Source organism: Propithecus coquereli, unplaced genomic scaffold, assembly GCF_000956105.1.
Source record: "Propithecus coquereli isolate 6110/MARCELLA unplaced genomic scaffold, Pcoq_1.0 Scaffold9, whole genome shotgun sequence".
In the NCBI taxonomy this organism is placed as follows: domain Eukaryota; kingdom Metazoa; phylum Chordata; class Mammalia; order Primates; family Indriidae; genus Propithecus; species Propithecus coquereli.
In genome coordinates, this window is record NW_012155284.1 from 9,722,306 (window position 1) to 9,744,418 (window position 22,113).

A 22,113-nucleotide genomic window follows, 5' to 3' on the forward strand; every position below is an offset into this window, starting at 1 on the left:
GGAAAACTCTAAGGATCTAGAATCAGCCGAGGGATTACGGCAAGGCTGGTGTTTCTAAGGGCCTAGAAAAGCCAAAAGTCCGGGCTGACCAGCCGCGGTGCCCTGTCTCACAGGCTGCAGGTTTGCCTCAGTTAGCACAGCAGGCTGAACTTTCCCTTGCTCAGAGTCGACATGACATGATTTGTTCCCTTTTGGCTGTGTCAGTTCTGCAAACCAGATACCAGAGTCTGCAAGCTCAGGAGAGCCTGCCTTTCTGGAACACCATTTGTTTGGACAGGACAGGCCACTAAGGCGTTTTCATCTCTTTAAAGCTCCCAGGGCAGAGAGCATATTTGAGGAATTCCTTTTTTCAAAGATTTTTTTTTTTTTTTGCCCCTTCCAACATTTTGTTTAAGAGAAAATGAGATGTCTATCTTCTGTTTCCTTATTTTTTTTCAGGAAAGCAAAGGGTTGTTGACTTCCTCCCTCTCCCCTCCCTTCCTTCCTTCTTCCCGAAGGTACTCATCTGAGAAAAAGAGAACGAAGTATTGTTCCTGTTCTCTTTCTTAAGTCATTTGAAACACTGTCCCTGCGAGTTCTTTAAGTTCCCTGTAATCTGTACACAAGAGAAAGAGGGAGAGAAAGAGGGAGAGAGACACAGAGAGCAGGGATCAGGTAAAGGATTGAGGCTGCTGCAGCCATTCAGACCTCAGGAGCTGGTAAGTTACCCATGCACTCATTTCTGCTTCCATTTCGATGTCCCTGGGATGGATATACTGCTGTGGGCATCTTCATCAGAAAATACCTTGCTGGGTGTAGTCTTAATCAAAGGGGATGATTGACTGATGGATGGCCCAGAATTTCAGCTTATACTTTTTTTTAAAAGAGAATATTGATGCTTTGCAGAGCTGAGGCTGCCAGAACTGGAAATAGAATTGCACTGGGGCTCAGGAGGACACTGTGTTAAATCTGAATTTTGGCACAGATAACGTGGCCAGGTTAGCCAGGAGCCACTGGAGTGTGTGATGTGTCCCACTGGAGAGTTCACTCTTCCTCAGCTCTGTGTCTTGGGAACCTTATCAGGGTGTCTGTTAAGAATTGTGGTTTGCTCTGGAGGTTTTGTTACATGTTGTCTGGATTGAGGTGCCCTTCTCTTGTTCTTTTTTTTCCATGTAGCATCCCCCCAAAAGAGAACTGTTACTTTGTGACTGTTATTCTGCATCACTGAAAAAAGAAAGGAATGTGACTTTGAAATAGTAGTGCTTGTGGGGGGGCTTATGTGCTCAGGTTCCACGTGTGGGTTCAGTGTGAATTTATTATTTGCTGTCAGTGGAAGATATCATCTGCCACACAAAAGAAGGCAGAGATTTGGGGGCATATAGCTTAGTTTTGGAAAACAACATGAGACTAGAATGGGAAGATTAAGATTGATCGCTTGTGTCAGTAGGAGGGAAAAAACTAAGCTGTAGATGCAACTAAAAGACATTCACCCAGTGCCTGGTTTTCCAAGCACCAAATAGAGTACTGTAAGCTAGTCAAGTTCATACACATACCTAGTTTTTAAAAGTTTAACTTGCTTCAATTAAATTTGTGAGAAAGGATAATGTTACCAAGAATTCATCATGGCAAGCCATGAAGGAGCTGAGATCATGTTGTCAAAAATAGGCCAGCAAGATCACTCCAAAAGACAGTGTGTGTTTACCAATGTGAGTAGTTTAATTTAGAGAGTCGCCGAATGGGTGAAAGGCAATGGCCAAGCATACTTTTTAAAAATATTCATTTTTATGAAATTTACTGACTGAAATGACCTGGAATATGAAGAGTATGATAAAAATATCTGGACTCTTATTTTTAAATTAATTTGGCCAATCTGTGCTTTAGCCACAATCAAGTAATTAATCTTTATTCACAACTGAGCCATCATCTTAATAAGGATGAGAAAATATGATAGCACTAGACTGTTGTGTAGGTTTTGTTCCATTAGTCAGACCTCCTTTCTCTTCTCCTTTTTACAAGAGACTTTCCTTAGGAACACCATAGAATGAACAATGTGAAAGAGACGTGATTAGCATTTGCCGGCTTGAGGGTGCAAAATTATTCTAATAACAGTGGAAAGTGGTTTCCAGCTTCCCTAGCAGCAACCCTAGCTACTCCATTTTCGCAGATCTTCAGGTCAAAAGGTAGCCGGGGCTGACCGTCTTGCGCATTATTGCATCATTTATCAGCAATTGTGACCCCAGAAGAAAACTCAGGGCTGCGATCTTGACTTACTCCTTTCAGTTTCATTTCTGTTGATAATGCATTAAATTTTGTGCACAATTAAAACAACATCATGCAACACTCTCTGGTTTTGGTTATTGAATAAAAGCATCAGATGCAATAAGAAACAATTGACAGGAGAGTCCTCGGACTAAAGGCAAGGAAGGCAAAAAGTGGGTAGGTCAATGGCCCAGAAAACAGCCTCTCTGCTAGCACACATCTTTCATTGTGGCTCGAGATTAAGGAGCTGGGGGTAAGCTATTTTCTTTAAAGGAAAAAAATATATATTCAATGTTTCCATTCAAGTTAAATCATTGCCATAAGAATATTTGTTAGGTATTGGGTAAAAAAAGATCAGCTACCTGAAGAAAAAAGCCATCGACTAGTTTAGTCTAAGTCGCTACTACTCAGTGTATCTCTACCCAACTCCAAGGAGTGAGCTGGCATTTGTGGAAACTTCCAGTGGATGATTCTTCTTTGGGGTCATCAGAGGCTGTTTTGTGATATCATTTGGGGAATTCCAGTTTGGAATGATCCAGAATTTGACACACACAAGATTTTGTTAATTTATTTCTGCTGAAATTGTACACACAACTAAACGACAAATTTAATTTTAAATCATGTTAGGTCTGTGTGCTGGGATGTGAATCAAGTTACAGTAGAGCACAGGTGGTGTCATCATACAGACTGGGTTTGAATTCCAGCTTTGTCGCTTACTGATCAGGGGCCTTAGCCCAGGTGTTTAACCTAAGTCTCAGTGTCCCCAAATGTAAAATTGCATGAATACAATAGAGTTGTTGTCAGGATTAAATAAGATTATTGATATAAAACAGTTAACACAATTCTTGGCAAGTAATAGGAGTCAATCAATGTCAGTTGTAATTTTTAAGTCATATATGAACACTTAAGAGTACTGTATTTTATTAATGTAGAGACTAGAATGAGTCTTCTATAATTCCTGTGATTATTCTTGCTTAATACTATACCAAGTATGTATCAGAACAAAAATTATTTCTCATAGCTTTAGAGTTGGGCACATATTGAGCGATGATATTATGAACCCCAAATTCTTATAAAATAAAAGAAGGTAGAGTTTAGTGTATTGATATTCATTTTGCTAATGGAAGAAATGCCAGAAATGCCAGATTTAGCTTCGTTGATTATACCAGCTGTATTCAATAGAGCTCAATGCAGGGTAAAGTTTGTCTGGGATGAAAGTTTTCTATTTAAATGAATGTGTGAACAGACCTTAACTATATTGTAGACATTTCTCCCTTTCACCTACTTCCCTAAGCTCGAGAGCTCAGTGTCATGGGCGACCTTTTCCCTGGCCATGGAAGGCTGTAGACACCTTTTTTGGAGACCATAGTGACTGTGCCATGACTCAGCCAGAGAGAAAAGGACTCGAAGTGACATACTCTCCCCCCACCCAGGGAGGAGCATACTTGGAGTTCTCTCTCCTCAAACATTCTGGCAGCGAGCCATTCACCTTCACACAGATGAACAGAACATTATATCCCCACGCCGGGTGTGTGCAGGGTCGGGGGCAGGGTACCTGATCACCCCAACTGCTATTTTTCTCTCGCTCTAAACTTTAAAATTTACATGCCCATTAGTTTATCAAGCAATAATGACAGTTTTACTTAGGTCTTAGTTAAATATCCCTCCACTTTCTGAAAGCAAAAACCAACCAAAAATCGACCACCGATAACCTTTTGTTATTGTAACCATCGAGGTCTTCTTGTTAAAATAAGAGCCTCTCATGCAACAGAGACTTGTTTGGACACTTGACCTTAGGAAAACAAATCGAAGCTGAGTTGTACCGCACTTTTGCAAAAGGTGCCTTCTCTTGTGGCTTGGTGCATGCAGTAGAAAAAAGACTAGATGGGGAGTCAGAACACTTCTGTTCTGATCCAACCTTTGCACTTCCTATATGCGTGACTTGAAAGATTTCTTTACTTGCTTGAACCTCAGTTTTCTTGTCTATGAAATGACAGGCTGGACTACATAAGTAATTTTCAAGATGGTCTCTGTGTGAGAGTGTGTATCAGAATTCACCTGGGGGGGCTCATTGACACCTTCCTCCTCCCTGCCCACTGCACTGGATGAGTGTGAGATGCTGCTGCTGGCATCCCGTGGTTCTCTAAGATGGAAGGCCAGTGTCTGCTCCGCCTTCTCTGGGATGACATTGACGTTAACTGTAAATGCATGTACGCAGAGCCATACTTTTAAACGAAATTCCTATTCAGTATCGGATGTTCTCTCTAGAACTTAGTTTTGAATATATCAATTGTTATTCTAGAAGCTATTAGTATTATGGAATAAGGAATGTCCTAGCAATCTGATGAGACTGATCAATGTTCTATAACCATATATAAATTATAAAAAGATTGATTATAGATCGATAAATATTGTAGTTCAATATAAATAGCACTTTTTGATTTACACATGTCTGTATTATTTGCATCTTACGGTGAGCATGTAGTCTTTCTTTAATAAAAATACACGGATATTAAACTTTTTCTATTCACTTTCAAAAAATATTAGTAGATTTGATCTTATAAGGTTTTTTTTTTAAACCTTTTACAATGTGTGCTATGCTGAGACTATTTTAGAAGTTAGATCCCTGTCCTTAAATTGATGGTGACATGGAAAGGCAAAAAGATTGATAAGGATGTTTAAAAAACCAGCACTCACAAATCACATTAACTCTGCTTTAATTATAAGGAAAATACGTACCTTATAGAAAAAGCTATTCTGAGGTTCCTGATTTTGTCTCTACCTAAATCACTTTTTTTTCCCTAATGTATATATATGGCTAATGAAATAGAGTGGCAACGGGCACAGGTCTCGGTCCTACAGGAACATAAAGACAACGAATATTTTGATGTATGCTCTTGGAAACAGCTAGCCTAGTAATGATCGGTCTTTTTGACTATTCAAACACCAAATACGTTTACATAAAGCCATTGATATTTAGATAAAAGAATAGGAACATGTCTTCATTAGGTGCTGTGCGTCACATGTAAGTTAAGTTCACTAGAAAGCAAGCACCACGAGGACAGCGATTTCTTTTTGTTCACTGCTGTGCACCCGGAGACTACAGGAAATAGCACATAGCATGTAATAGATGCATAAGAAGTATTTTTTGAATAGATGAGTTACTGAATGAGTGGGCTGTAGAGTGAAAGATTCTATCTTTATATAACACCAAATGAAGCAGTTAATGAAAAAAAAAGGTAGTCAAACTTTTCTGGAGTGTAGACAATGCCAAACTTCCAGCTTGACAGATTTATCCCTCACCTGAATTGACTGGAATGGGGTTGTTTTGCTGTTGTGTGCATGGGGCTGGTACCTGTATATTAAACTGTCATCTTGGCAAGTCCCCCACCCACTTGTTCATGGGAGATTAGCATTTATAAGATAGATACACAGAAAAGACTGTTGGTTGCATTATATTTTCCATTTATTTTCTGGGCAGATGATGGGTTAGCAAATTGTTTTTGGCGAGAGAGAGAATGGTCATTTGTTTTTCCTTGACCAAAAGAGCTGTGAGCCAGGATTCAGTCTTGTAGGAAATGCTCAGTGCTCTCTGGCTTGTTATAGGCACAGGCTGTAAATCCAAGTTAAAGGAACGCCACTTGGACTGAGTTTACAAAACACCATGGGGTGAATTCAGGGAGAGAAAAGTGATATCCTTGTTGAGCACAACACCCTTTCCTTTATTTAATTAAAGGCAATGGAGACAGCCAAGACGAGCAAATACCGGATTGAGGCAGTTTTACACTTATTTGGCAAATTTAAAGTGATAAATATAAATGCTTAATGAGAAATTGGGATTTGGGATGTTGCTGATTATGTTGGGGTCCAAGATTTCTGTTGTTAGCAGTAGAAATTGAAAAGCTCTCTCTGTTCACGTTGATAAAGCCTATCTCCCTAGAGTCAAGTACCAGGGGCACACAAAGGCAATTCTGGACCATTCTCCCATTTTCCTCTGATATATTATGGCTCCATTTTGACCTTATTCTGTGATGGCCACGATGCTAAATGGGAGAATGATTTAACACTACTACCGCCATGGATGGCACATTCATGGAGGAGTCAGTGCCAGGTTTGGGGCACTAAGAACTTTATATGCATCATTTCACTTAACCTTTCCATTCTAAAAAGGAAGTGCTTTATTCTCCACATCTTAGCAATGAGGAAAGGCAACCACCTTGCTTAACAGAGTAGAGAAAGTAAATGATTTGCTCAAGGTCACTAAATTGATGTTGCTTGTTTTCAGGTTTCTCATTAAGGGGAAGTGTCATCTGTAGCTAATAATTAAGTATTGTTTAAAGCAGTGCCCATTAAATGTGGTCTAAGGACCAGCAGCATGGCATCACCTAAAAGCTTGTTAGAAATGCAGATTCTCAGGCCCTCCCTCAGACCTACTGAACCAGAATCAGCATTTTAACAAGCTCTCCACGTGGTTCCGTTGCACATTCAAGTTTGAGCAGCATGGCCTTTGGATCTTGACCTGTTGCACACAGATTGATCCTGGAAAGTAGACCCTTATTCCAAGGAGTTACAAAGCCATTTGTTAACTTTGACCTTGTCCAAGACAACATAATTCTAGTAAGATAGTGGCATCACTAGACAAGTCTCAATTCTATTCAGCTCTGAGCAACATTAGGCGTGATTTCTGTGGTCTCCCTAGCAAGTTAACTCCATACAGTGAGATCCTAACATTCTCAGAGAGGAAAGAGCTGCGGTATTATTTTTCAGGTATGTTTGGAGCACCAATCACCAGAGTCACCTGGGGCAGATTTCCAGACCTTTCCCCAGATTTAATAAATCTGGGGAAGGGACCAATGCACTGCCTGTTACCCAAGCTACTGGCTCAGGGTAAAGATGTCCCTGGGGAGAGAAGTGATGCATAGTTTGTGCACATTACCTTACAAAAAAGTTGAGCTTTTTTCAACAGCTTAAAAAAAATATTTAAAAACAATAGTGCATGCGTACAAGAAAACGCACCAGAGTCCTTCCAGGAAGAAAAGGGACTCTGCCAGCTTCTTCCCTTGAATGCCTGAGAATGGAGGCAAGAAGTCCTGCTATCTGCCATGTGTCTTCCTCGGGGGAAAGAGGGAGGACCCCATTCTCCAGCACCGCAGCCGAGGAGGAGATGCCAATACACGCACCTCACTCTTCCCAGTTAGAAGTTTCCTTTGCACCGGGGACTCACCGTTCTCTCTTGGAACAGAAATCAAGAGGGGACTATTGTTGGAGGGGTGGGGGAAGGAAGCAGGGCAGGAAGAGAGCGAGGGAGAGGACCGGAACAGCCTCTGGTTTGTGCAGCCTGTACACACCAGGCCTCTGCCTGGATAGAGCCTGCAGCTTCACCCCCCAGCCCACCACTGAGGCCCTCTGGCCTGCTTCCACGGGACGCGCAGGCAGATGAGGAACTTTGAGTTTTTAACAGTCTCATGGAACACCCACCGCAATAGTGCCCACCGCTCATTTCTTGCTGACTGTTTTTCTAGTTCAGGCATTTTCTTCCCCACAGCATAGTTAGTGGAGCGTCTCTCCCTTCCCCTCCACTTCCAGAAAAAATTTTCAGTTTAAAAAAAAGCACAAAGAGGGTCTTCCAGCATTATCCTAAAAGATGTATATATCGAGCTTTTAAAGTGCTAAGGAGCACTATACTTAATCAAGATGGGGTTCCTGAAGTGCTAGAACTTGAATTCTTACAGTGAGGACCACGCAAGAAGTTTTAAGAGGTTGCTAGTAGGTATATCCAGAATCTCGCCTCCTCCTACCTGGTTTTCAGAGAGCTGGGCAAGGAGGGACTATTACGAGCATCAGAGCATCATCTTTCTTGACACTCAGGAGGTATCCAATGATGCAGCAAGCAAGTGGGAGTCTCCTCCGACATGGCCACAGCCCTCCTGGCACTGCAGTGATGTCACGGCACAATTGCCTGCCTCAGGGTGGGTCAGGGTTTCCAGGGCCAGAGAGTTCTTATCTCCTGGCTGCAGCCTGGGCTCCAGATCTGAATGGGGATATTGGAGAAGGAGCAGAGAGCCCAGATTTAGGGAAAGAAGGTGCAGCTCAGTTCTGCACTATTCTGAAGAAGGCAGTCCCATTCAGCCCGTCTTCACGAGCTCCATGTGCTCAGACACATCCCGCTACTTAGCAAGACTTAATTGGCTCCTTTCCCTCTTCTGAGTCTCCCAGGAGAGGAATTTCAGCATCACATCTTTCATACGTGCAGTTGGGAAGGACATTTAATGGTGAGCAAATCCCATCTCAGAAGGATTGGGACAGAAAATGCCAAATGTATTTGTTCTTCAACCAATATGGATAGTTTGGGAAGCGGAGTTGGTTTACCTAATAAATCACTATCTCTTATGCACATGGTACATGTGGCTCATGCTTGAGTGTACATGCACACACCCCGTCTATCCAAAATCACTGGCTCTTATAAAAGATTAGGAGCCAGGAGGTTAGCTCCAAATTGTTTATTTGACTCAAGAATGTAGTATCTGATTTTTGGTCCCCTACACTTCCAGATTAACTGTCCTAATTATATTTTTCTTAGAGATGCTAAAAAGAATTTGAATATTGTTAGCTAGCGGCAGCAGGAAGAAGGTGAGACAAGATTTAAGTGTTAATGCAAACAATTCATAAAGCACTTCATTCACTTACTGTGCGTCGTTTTGAGAATGTAAGTAATAGAGGAAAGAATGCTACGCTTGGAGTCAGAGCTTAGAGATTTGATTGTGCTTACTGATGCATGAATGGCTGACAGAGCAGCAAATCCAAATGCATATGGGAATTTGGTATATGATAAAAATCACATTGCATATCAGAGGGGAAAGTTGGATTAGGTAATTAATAGTGTTGGGACAATTAGGTAGCTATCTAGGGAAAAAAAACTTATGTCCCAATTTAATTTCTTAAACTAAAATAAATTCCAGATAGATCAAAGACTTAAAATGTTAAAAATAAAAACATACTGTGAACCTAAAATCCAATAAAAATTGTCTTTAAAAAAATGAAAACATAAAAATACTAGAAAAAAAGAGAGATTTGTTTTTTTTTTTGAATCTCAGAGTAGGAAGGGTCTTTCTAGTTTTACCCAGAAGCCTTAACATTTATTATACATTTTATTACAGTAAAACAAAAAGTTTCTGCAGGGTCAAAACTCAGTAAAGTCAAAATACAAACCAAAAATGGGGGGAAGCATTTGCAATGTGTATCACAAAGAGCTTAATATGAACAGAAAAATGAGCAAATCACGTGATGCACATATTTCACATAAAATTAAATATCGTCATCTCTTAAACATGTAAAAAAATAACAGATACTCATCTTAATTCATAATAAGAAAATGCAAATTAAAACTATGAGATACCATTTTTATCTACTTGATTGGCGAAGATGGAACATTCGTTAGCATATTTGTTTCAAGGGCTCTGGAAAGTGCTCTCAGACATTTCTGGGGTAATCGTGAATTAGCAAAACTTCTACAGAGAGCATTTTGTGAATGTCTATCAAAATGTAACATTGACTCCTCTTGAAATTTACTCCACAAATATGAGATGCAAAAAGACATACCTGCAATGCAATATATCCATCACAGCATTATTTGGAACAGAAAAAAAAATAGCAATAGTACAATTGTCCATCAGTAACAGATTGGTTAAAGTAAGTATTGTACATCCATACAATGGAATATTATGCAGCCCTAAAAAATGAGGGAACAGAGTAGCATCCAGAAATGGAACTCCAGGTATATGTCCAATGGATTTAACAAAGGTGCACAGGTAATGTGATGAGGGAAGGATAGTCTTTTCAACAAATGGTACTGAAACAATTCAATATCTATATACAAAAGAAAAAAATGAACTTTGGCCCCTAGCTCCCACTATACACATATATTAACTTGAAGTAGGTCATAGACCTAAATGTAAGAGTTAGAACTATAAAATTTCAGAAGATAAACACAGGAGAAAATCTTTGTAACTTTGGGTTAGGCAATGACTTAGTTCTGACACAAAATGCACAAATAATAAATGAGAACATTGATAATTTGGACTTCATCAAGATTAAAAACTTTTACTCTTCAATAAAAGGATGCCATTATAAAAATAAAAAGACAAGCCACAAACCAGGAGAACATATTCGTAAAACATATATCTGATAAAGGACTTGTTTCCAGAATATATTAAAAAAACTCTTAGAATTCAATAATAATAAGGCAAACAACCCAATTTTAAAATGGGCAAAAGTTTTAAATAGATACACACACACAAAAAGATACAAAAATAGCAAATAAGCACATAAAAAGATACATAATACCATTAGACTGTGAAAAGGCAAACTATTAATAAAAACCAGGATGAGATATCACCACACACTTAGTAAAATGTTGAAAACCAAAAAGAGAGAAAATACTAAGTGTTGGTAAGGATGTGGAGAAACTGGAGCTCTCATATGTTGCTGGTAGGAATGTAAAAGTATACTGCCACTTTGGAAAACAGTTTGGTAGTTTCTTAAATAGTTAAGTATATACCTGCCATACTACCCAGCAATTTTACTTCTGGGTACCTATCCTCAAAAACTGAAATCATAAGTCTACATAAAGACTTGAACACAAATGTTCACCACAGCGTTATTCATAATAGCCCCAAACTGGAAACAATCCACAGGTTCATAAATTGGTGAGTAGGTAAACAAAATCTGCTACATCTATGCAATGGAATACTACTCAATAATTAAAAAGAAACTACTGATATATGCAACAAGGTGGATGAATCTCACAATCATGCTATTGAAAGAAGCCAGACACAGTATTATTAAAGGAATCAGGCATGCAATAAATATTCAATTATTTCATTTACATGAAATTTCTTAAAGTACAAAGCTATAGAGACAGAAAGTAGACTAGTGGTTTTCTGAGGCTAAGGGTGGGGGCGAGGATAGACTGCTAACAGGCATAATGAAACTTTTTGGAGTGATGGAATTATTCCAAGATTAAATTTTGATGGTAGTTGAACAACTGTATACATTTTCTAAAACTTATAACACTGCATATTTTAAAAGCCATGAATTTTATATTGTGGAAATTATACCTCAATAAAGCTATTTAAAATAATTGGGAAAAACAAAAAGAATGAGGCAACTCTAGATATTCCAATAAGGGAGCACTCTCCAACCTGTACAGTTAAGTAAAAAGGCCAAGGTGCTTTCATTGCAGACAGTGCTATCATTTTTGTAAAAAAAGAAAAAAAGTATATTTTTGATATGTATAGAATAGCTCTAGAAGGATACACTAGACTTACTAGTAATAATAGATTTTGCTTCATGCGTGCACATGTATGCTCATGCACACGAGAGGGGGGAAAGAGAAAGAGAGAGGAGTTTTTTGAGACCCAGGTCAGCTGTAACAGCTCGGTGATAGTGGGCAAAAGTCTAAGCCTTTGTTTCCTCACCCGTAAAATGAAGAGGTTGGACCATCTCTAAGTATGCTTCTGACTTCAAGTTCCATGCTCTGAGAATTTCTGTAAGGATGGTCATCTATATTCCTCTTGTCCTTTTCCTGCCAGCGTGTCACCAAATGCCACATAGAAAGCCACAATCAAAGGCTTTATTCCTTCTCATTCCGTTGTCTCTCAGTTTATTGGGTTCCCATCCTCTTGGCAACATGTAAAATATGAGTGTCAACCAGGGTGAGATGGCGGCCCAGAAAGCCAGGGGAGAATGTGGCAAGACAGTCTATAGGAGTGGTTATGACCCACGTCTTAGGGCAGCTGCTTGAGATGAAATCCCAACCATCTTACCGGCTGGCAGTGGGACTACAGGTAGTTAACCTCTCTTTTCTTTGTCTGTATGACAGGTATAAAATACCATCACCCTCCTTGGGTGGGGATTAAGAGTGATAATTCATGTATTTGCTTAGCACAGTACCTGCCTCATAGTAATATTCAATAAAGTGTTAGCCTTTTAATTATCAGTCTGAACTCCCCTGCTCACGGGACCAGGAGCTTTGCTGGGGGTGAGGGGAAAGAGAGGCATCTAAGCTGACAGGTGTGGACTCATTACCACTGTGAACAGGGAGTCCTGGCAGTGATGGGAAAGCTTGTTTTTTAAACCCAACAACCCAAAGGGAGAGGCTGAAGTAAATTCTGCTGCTCCCAAGCCAATGTCACTGAGGGAATCTTCTTCCGAGATTCCATCCCCTGGAGTCAATTTTATCTTCAAAACGTGATGGACGCAGGCTGTAAAATCACAAGATTGTGACATTATACAGGGAGTTGAGCCAGTTAAGTTATAGTGAGTTTCAATTCATGTGATAAATGTGCCTTAAATTATATGTGGATCAAAATATTATTAAATATTAACATTAGGACCATTGCATAACCTCCTTTCCATGGTAGTCATTCAACAAATATGAGTTGCTGCTTCAGATCAGAGCAAACCAAACAAAAAAGTCTTCACTTCCTGCGATATGTGCATACCCCTCTTTCCCAACTTCAGTCACAGTGTAGCACTGCAGGGGTTGTGTCTAAATCCAGATAATTCTCCGTGGGTCCCTCTACCTTCAAGTGTCTCAGCTGTAGATAGCAGCCTTCCCGCCACCAAAATACCGAACAAAACAAACACAACAACAAAACTTGACAACTTTTGAAGGAATCGAATTTCCCTTGTGTATATAGGTGATAGTAAACTCCTTTTTAACACCTTTTGCCTTATGCCTTATCAGATCACATTCTAGAACTAGATTCTAGAAGGCACAGTTTAGTTTAGTGGTTTGCCCTGCTTACTAATTCTTTCACATGTGTCTGCTCTCCTTAACTGCATTAGGACTATATTTGTCAGGAACTGTGTCTTAAACTAGTTTCGTACTTTCCAGGACAAGAGCCCTCCAAACTCTTGTTAGTCTTCATTAATTCTCTCAGATCCTTTGAAATAACCTCTCTTGTTATCTCCAATTTAGAGATGAGGAAACTGAGACTCAGAGAGGATAAATGATTCCACCGAAGTCATACAGCTCTGTGGATCTTCGGGGGAATGTGGAGTTATTACAAAGAGTCTATACATGGATGTCAAGCACTTAATGTTTCTGGATTGACTAAATAATGTTTTAGAAGTATATGTACCTCTGTTTTTCAAATCAGGTTATGGTACAGTAATTCATTCATTCATTTAACATAAATTAATGTGAAGATGTTACTAAACTCAAATTAACTTTTGATTATTTGTATTTTTTCTAACTCATTAGGGATTTTCAAAATGAGTTTGTTTTTAAAATTTACAAAGGAAGTCCTTGAGCTGAGAAGTCTGCCATCCACTGAAGTAGACCAGAGCTAGGGTTCACTAACAAACTGTTTTGAACAATCTGGGTCTTCTGGTGGCAAAGAACATTTCAATTCTTAAATTGCTACCTATAATAAGTTTATATATTTGATTAGAAAGTGCCTGGAAGTATTCATCATTGATGTTTAATTTCTTCTTTCATCTAACAACTATCTTCCCCAAAACTCCTTGTTCCTTTCTTTATTATCTGTGTGACCTTGGACAATTTGCTTAACCTCTTTGTGTCTAGTTTCCTCACTGACAAAATGGGCAAAAGAGTAGTACCTATCTCCGGGGGTGCTGCGACAGCGACATGAGTTAATGCATGTTAACTAACGCAGGAAATCCTCAGCAAATATCATTGTTGGTGAGCGCCATTTGCAACTGTTTTTGACACAGTTGGGCTCAATAGACATTTTCGGAATGAATGAATGAATAAATGAAAATGTAAAGTAGCACTAAAGGGCAGTTATAGAGATGTGATTCCTTATCTACATTGCCTGAGTCACAGGCAGGCAGTTAGGACAGCTGCTTTTACTCAGACGCGGCGTTTTGGGAGCATGCAATCGAGTGAGCTCAACCTAGAGAGCTGATGAGGTTGCTGTATTTTCTGGCCTGGCGGACTTTACCAATCTATCAACTTTATATGTTAGATGCATCAAAACATGTATTTAAGGGATCAGGCGAGAAGAGTCTGGGCCTAGAACCAATGTGAAATACAGGCTTCGTTCTTCACTAAAAACCGTAAGAGGAAACAAGCCCACTAGACCGTCTAAATAGGAGAGAAGCAATGCTTTCTTGCCATAAACCAAAATGCTGAGGGTCACAGTTATGAGATGGTCAAAGGAAGTTAGAATGACCTTTCATAGAAGGCTCAATATTAGCTTAAAATTTCACTTTCATATCATCCCATGGATGTTTATTACATAAACAACCTTCTACGCAATAGAAACAGTTGTTTTTGTGCCTTTTTTTGGGGGTTGCAAAAGGAAAATTTGAAGGGAAGAAAAAAAAAAACCTATTGCTAGACTTTAAAAGATGGGCTGCCCTGAGTTTTTAGAGCCAGCTGATGTTTTTCTTAATTAAGGTCTCAGGCAGATGGGCCAATGAAGAAATAATCAGCTTCTCAGAATCAACTGCTTTTTCTAAGACCAGGCAGTAATAATGACAGCAGCTAGTGCTCCCTAGCACTCCCACGTGGGGGAGGCTGTATGCTGATGCTACAGACACTAAAGCGGTAAGACCCAGTTTGAGCCTTCTAGAACTTTCCAAGATTGGTTATACTAACTGGAGATTAATATACTTTCCAGTTACCTCCATCCACTAGCCCTATTTCTCCCACTGGGATCAAATGAAACAAATCCAATTCTTTTGTCAGCTTGAAGTATTTAAACATAAACTATCAAGAAGGCAGGCCTCCAACATACTTCCTTCTCAACTACCAGGTAACTTCAGCAGGCGTGGGTGTATGTCTCCTCTCCAGCAGGTTGCAATCCTCTGTATACTCTCCAATTTGTCCCTGTCTGTAATGTTTGACCCAGAAGGCTCCCCACCCCCCACCATCCCAATGGTTTTGGCCAGTACCGAATAGAGCCACAGCAACTGCTGAGATTCTTCCTCAAAATGCCCAGAGAAGGGGCCTGGAATAAATAAATAAGAAACTTGGAATAAAAATGATTGATCTGCCTTATTATTATTCTAGATCCTAGCACTAATCTTGTCTTAGGTCTTTCTCCTTTCTCTGTATAACCATGAAGATATCATCTTATCAGTGTTGGGAAAACCAAATACTGGTGCAATTACTAGTTATTGAGTGTCTTTTTCTGGCACCAGGTGCTTTAAATTTCTTATTTTATGAAATCTTACAATAACCCTGCGCATTGGGCTATCATTAATTTTTATCCTCATTTTATGGAGAAAGTGAGGCTCAGAGATCAAGCAACTTGCCCCAGTTGAAAAGGGGAAATCCTAGAGTTCAAACTCTGGGCTGCCCGACTCCCAGGTTTACACTGCTTCTACATCGATCAGCCTGTCTGTGATATAACTCTTTTGAACGTACTTAGTACTTTGCCTGGCCATACTAGGTGCTCAAAAAATGTTAGCTTCCCTTTCTCTCATCATGCTTCCTCTTTTCCCAAATAATCACATGCAACTTAAAAATGAGGAGGAAGGCTTCAAGTTGACAAAAGTGTGCACCAGATCCCCGAAGTGGTCAGATAACGCGAATTCTGAAATGATGTACCTTTAGCCTCTAAGCCCCTTCCATGGGGCTATGGGTCAGCTCTACATCTGTTTACTAGGCCAACTAGTTTACTATCAAGGAATGTCGGGGGGTTCTTTCTAACCAATCTCCACCCCATATAGCTTTTCCCTATTTCTTCAAATAATTCACTCTCCAAACCAATTAAATTTAGTGTCTTTTGAGAGCTCCACAGCACCTCAGACCTGGTCCTGCCTCCCTGGGACCCTGAGTCCACGGGTCAGGACAAGATGTAGACAACAAGTGCCATTTCAGGCGGAGGAAGGAAGTCTCAGAATGGGCTTCTCTGTGGCTTCTCTTCGGCTCCTCCTACACATGCTGGAATCCTTTAAGCCCCACTGAAATCTCCATGCTATGTTTCCTACGGAAACTGTCATACTCAAATTCAGTAGTTCTCAACTGGGGACAGTCCAGTCCCCCTGGAGGTATTTGGAAATAGGGAGGGTGCTTTTTGGTTATCACAATGACTAGGGGGCACTATTTGGCACCCAGTGGTTGGTGGTGGGCAGGAATGTTAAAGTTCTGTAATGCACACAACGGTCTTGCATGATGAAAAATGAACCCCAAATGGCAATGCTGTCACCCTCCTTGAGAAGGTCAGGGTCACGACTGTCTTCTCACCATTGTCCCTCCGTGCCCAGCACAGTACCTGCCCTCGACGGATGCTTCATACGAATCTCTTGAATGAAGGCTCTCCTTGTCATCTTGCCTGTCTCTTCTCCAGCTGAGGTTCTGAAAGAGGGCCGTCCTATTTGCCTCTCATTTCGGGAACTGACTTCAAAGGTGGAGGCCTCATTTGGCTTTATCTCATCTGTATTCTATTCCTCTTTCCTTCCCCTCCTCTCAAAATTTTCAACAATTTGAAGGCGCACAGCCCTAATGAATGACTTCTAAATTGATCGATTATGATTTACCCATTGAATAAAGCTCAAAGACATGGCTTTCTAGAGTAATTTTAGGTGGGAACTTTCATCTCCAAAGTAGATTTAAACACTCTAAAATGGTATTAGGTCGATGGTCTAATGGATTAAGTTGTTAAGTGATTAACTCTAAGCGATTTAGCCAAAGCAGCAACTGTGGCCCTGTCAGCTTCCCTTCTCACACCCTTGAAGCTGCAGCCTGGAATGGGGAGTAGGGGAGGGGGCCTCTTAAGGAGCCAGTGAGGAAAAAGCTAAGGCTGAAATTTCAGGAAGGCTGGTCCCAAGCAGATGAAGGGCTCCAGCTCCCTCGAGGACAGGTGGCTTGCGAGGACTGCCAGCACCGAATCCCCGGGAGATCCTGTACCTGACCCCAGCTCCGTGATCGCAGCATGGCGCTGAAGCGTGAAGCATTCTCTGTGGTTGGAAATTTTCAGAGTTCGTGGGTTTTACTTTCTGGCTGATTCCCTTGAGAAGACCCTTAGCTCCTTTCCCTTTTGTAAATTTCAGAGAGAAGATTCTCTTCCCATGATGGGAATTCCCAACTCTGCTCCGCTCAGGGACTCTCCCATTTTTTTTTTAAAGGGTGTTAGGGAATAATTCAAAAGGTCTTAAAACAAAGTTCATTCTTCTCAAACTGAAAACAACTCTCTGAAGAGTAGCATAGCTCAGGTCTAGGAAGGATGGGCTGGGAAGAACCATGAAGCAGAGAAATTTGGTAAGGGAGGAAAGAACTAACATTTGTTCAGCACTTGCCATGTACCATACACGTTACCTGTTAGGTACCTTATTTTAATCTTCCTCCAATTCCATGAAGGAGTACATTAGATAGACTAGCTATGTTCCAATAACAAACAACCCCCCAATCTCCACAGCTTAAAAAAAAGAAAGGAAGAAAAAAAAAAAACCCAAGGATTTATGCCTCACTTCCATTACTTATCTATTGTATAGATCAACTGTGGCTTTGACCCAGGTCATCTTAACTTTAGACCCTAGCTGACAGAACAACTATTATCTGAAATGTTTCAGGTTGCCATGGCAAAGGGAAAGAAAATTGTATGGAATCATGGACTGCTTCTCAAGGATTCCACAAAGAAATGACACATGTCACTTATGCTCACATTTTATTATCCAAAGTAAGTCATACGGCCATGCCCATCTATAAAGGGGATAGGGAAATGCAATCCAACCACATTCCTGGAAGAACAGTGAGAAATATTTGATGAATAAAGAGTTACTACTTTTGTTTCATAGCTGAGGAAACTGAAGACTAGGAAAGTCAGTCAGTGGGGGAACTGGTTTTCAAAGCCAGGTTTTGCGATGCCGTCTCCCGAGATCTTTGCTCTCCTACGGCGAGATTATTCCACAAGCTTGCTACATACATGGTGCCCAACCTCCCCTCCCGACACTGTGGCTGCGCTGCAGTGTTCTTGCGGGTCACCAGGGTATGCACGTACACCGGGATGTGGGCAGGTTAAAGTCGAATCAAAATTATTGTGGAGCAGCCATTATTTCATTTTACCCATTTCAATTCTCCTTTCAGGGCTTTGACACATTCAGTATGAAATCCTATGTAACAGAAATTTTATCTCTGAACATATGCTAGATTTTTCTTTTGAATCTTTGTATCAAATGCCATAGGTTTCCTTGCTTATTGCTTTTATTTGTTAAATAATAAGGAAAGGGCCACTCTGTCCTTAGTTTGGTAAGGCTGCAACCTGGTGGATGTTTATGAACCCGAGAAAAGGATGCTCAAAATTCCCTCTATTACTTTCAGCCAAAACGGTCTCTAGGGGAAAAAATTTTTTTGGTCAAAGAAACAATGAAATAACAAGATTGATTCCACTAGCCCTTAGAAAATCAATCCCAGTATTTCATCTCCCTGGAGCCTCCCTAGTGCCCTGTTACGTCAGTCCTTCTCACACTTTTCTCTCCCTTACTGGGAGAGAAAAATCTGAAGAAGAAATCCTAAGTGGTCTGCCACGGATGGAATTTCAGACTTTAATTTGTCCCGGTTTTTTGCATTCTGCTCCATAACATACTCGTTTGTTTGCATTTAAAAGGCTTTAAGTTACTCACCACTACATAAAAGTGATAGGCCAGAAGATATACTAATTTATTCTATGATTTCCACCACCCCCAAGAGCTTGACCTTAAGCTGTCCCCATTCTTTACCAACAATACGCTTATTATCTGAAAGCGGGTCCCTGAGGGAGAGGGGCAAGGGTTGCTGTCAGGTTGAGGGTATGGTGGGTGTCCTTGGCAGCCACAGTACCCAATAAGCCAGAGATGACAAGGGTAAGGAGACAGAGAGGGAGGGTGGGGAGAGGAGGAAGAACAGGACCATGAAATGATACCAAGAGATAAGGAAGAACCCCAAATATGGCCCCAACAAGCACATGGAAATAACTCAGAACTAACTTATGATTAACACTGATGTTAAAAAGCTACATTTTTTTATTCACTATATTTTTCTTATCCATTAAAAAAGACAAAGTATTAATACTTTGTCTGAAGCAAAGCAAGTCGTAGCCTTAGGCAATTTGTTTAACCTTGCTGGTGTCCAATACATAAAGCACGAACTCCAGTGCTGCTCAACCTAATAGAGAGTAAAGCTTGCAAAACCCTTTGAAGGCAGAGAGTGCAATTTGGGTATTATATATTATGGAATAAAATGTCTATATAGGTAGGAAGCTCTTCCGGTAGCATTATATGTGCCTTAGTTAGTAGACAGTTCCTGGTAAAGCTGGTTGTCAAAGTTTCACAACAGAAGGGACCCAGTTGTTGACCACTTAAAATGGAAAATAAGAGAACAAAGAAATAAGCCAGGCAGTAGCAAACAGCATGCACCGTTAAGGCAGTGACTTGGTTCAAAGAGGGATTCCTGAGCTAAAGAAGGCCTCATTTACTGGAATGGAAAAATATAGGGCCAGGAAATTGCTCAGAGGTCTCCCGTCTTTTCCTGTGCACATGGAGATGCACTATGTGTTGGCTACTGTTTTGGATCAGAATCTCAGTTTTAGAAATAGCCCAAGTTGTGTCCTTGGAAAGGGAGAGAGTTGCGTGGTGTGGAGTAGAGGAGGGGGTGGTGGGGAGGATGTTGGGAGGAGCCCGTTAGACGCTCTCTGGATCCCAACTGTTTCCTTGAGCCTCACAGACAGTCGTCAGAATGGAGCTGGCAGTCTGGGCGGCCACCCTGAGCACAGGGAGCCTCCAGCTGTCCTGAACTAGCCCGGTGTTCACAGGCCAAGGCAGGCCAGCTCTGCATGTTCCACGCTGCATGGCCAGTCTCACCCACGTCTGCCTATTTTTCAGGTGCATAAGCTGAACTTCAGTCTCTCATTCAGCAGATACTTACCGGGCAGCAACCTCCTGCCAGACACTGCTTTAGGCAGCAGGGACATGTCAGGAAACAAAAGACAAACATCCCTATGTTCTTGGAGCCTGCATTCTAGAAGAGGGACATGGACAATGACCAGAATAAGCCGTACAGTGTGACAGAGGATATGGAGAAAAATGAGGCAGGGAAGGAGAAGGGGGAGTGCTTGGGGGGCAGGGTTAGGAAGGCCCCACAGCAAAGATGATACTGAGTGAAAATCTAAAGGCAGCAAAAGAGAGAGCCATGTAGGTCTGCGGGGCAGCAAGAACAGCCAGTGCAGAGGGCCTGAGCTGGGAGAATGTCTGGTGTGTGCCAGGAACAACCAGAGGCCACAGGGCCTGATGGCGTGAGCGAGGGAGAGCGTGGGAGGGTGTGAGGTCAGAGGGGCGGCCGGGAGTGACATCACTTGGAGCCTTGCAGGCCGCTGTGCAGACTCCGGCTGTTACTCTGCAATAGATGGAAAATGGCCGGAGAGTACTGAGCAGAGTGACAAGATCTGATTTACATTGTAATGGAACCAGTCTGGCTATTGTATCGAGGAGGCTAACAGGAGCCCAAGGTGGAAGTAAGGAGAAGAGGTAGGAAGCGACTACAATAACCCTGGAAGGAAGCCGTTGTGGCTTGACCCGGGTAGGGGCAGTGGAGGTGGTGAGAAGTGTTGGATTCTGGACAGACGTTGAAAACAGAGCCCATAGAATTTGCTCACCCGTGTACCAGGGCACTCGGGTGGCCTGTGCAGGAGGATGCTGGCTGTGAAGGTGATGGCTGTGTCCCCTCCCCACTCAAGAGGTATTAATAATAAAGGGAAGAAGAGACACAGCTAAAGCAGGCCACATTCTCATTGTTCTTCCTTTGTTCCTTTCTGTTAATTGGGGGTCTATTGTGGGTCAGACACTATAGTGATGCTGAACTGACAGGATCCCTGCCCTCACGGAACAAGGAGTCTACTGAGAGAGTCAGATGTTAAATGAGTATCACACAAGTAAATGGAAGATGACCATCTGACATGTGCCGAGTGTCAAATGGGTATATCTGCCCTGGGCAGGAGGTCCCGAGGAAGGGATGACTGAGCTGGGAACTGAATAAATATGCACCAGCCAGGCAGAGGGAGGCGGAGGGAGGAGAATAGTGTTCTGGGCCGTGGAGTGGCCTGCACAGAGGTTCTGGAGGGAGGGGCACAGGGTGTGTGAGGAACTGAGAAGGCCAGCATGAGTTGAATGCAGAACCTGGGGTCAGGGGCAAGACACCGCTGGAGAAAGGGACAGGGGTCAGACTACAGAGGGCATGCAGGCCATGTTCAGAGTCTGAATTGTCTCCTAAGATTGGTAAGAAACGACTGAATGGCATGGTCAGGTCTGCCTGTTGACAAGCTCACTGTGGCTGCCATGTGGAGAATGAATGACGGGAGTGCAGTAAGAGAGAGGTGGGAGGTTGCGCATGAGGCAATAGCAGCAACTCGGGTGAGAGTGTGGTTCTTGGACCAGGGAGTAGGTTGGGGAGATGAGGAGAGGATAAATGTAGAGATCTGAAAGGTATTTGGAAAGTAGGACTGGCTTTGGATTGGCCATGAGGGTTGATGGAGAGGGAAAGTCCAAGAATAATTCCTAGTGTTTTGTTTAAAATTATGTAAGTGGATGTAAGACTCAACTACTTGTAGACCTCGCTTATTTGTGTTAGACTAACCCACAGGGAAAGTCAGAAAATTTACTTTTCCTACAAATCTTTAAAAATAAGATGTGCTGTAGGATGGTTTAGTGTCCAGCCTTACCTGCAAGAGATTGGTGTGAGAGATGACTTCCCCCAGCCCTCTCTAGCCCCATGGCCTGGTTGTAAAATGAACTAATGGAATCCTGCATCTAAAGCACAATAACTGAACCAGTGCTGTCCGATAGAAACATAATATAATTCAGGCCACAAAGGTAATTTTATATTTTCTAGCAGCTATATTAAAAAGTAAAAAGAAACAGATGGGTTTAATT

At 41.5% G+C, this 22,113-nt stretch overlaps 1 protein-coding gene across 1 annotated transcript in view; it reads left to right on the forward strand.

The window, feature by feature from the left end:
• Positions 1–526: 526 nt before the first annotated feature.
• Positions 527–22,113, forward strand: part of ZNF366 (zinc finger protein 366) — a 62,444-nt gene continuing 40,857 nt past the window's right edge. The window contains exon 1 of the mRNA XM_012664589.1: positions 527–698. The gene's annotated coding sequence lies outside the window, so the exon portion shown is untranslated. The remainder of the gene's footprint in view (positions 699–22,113) is intronic.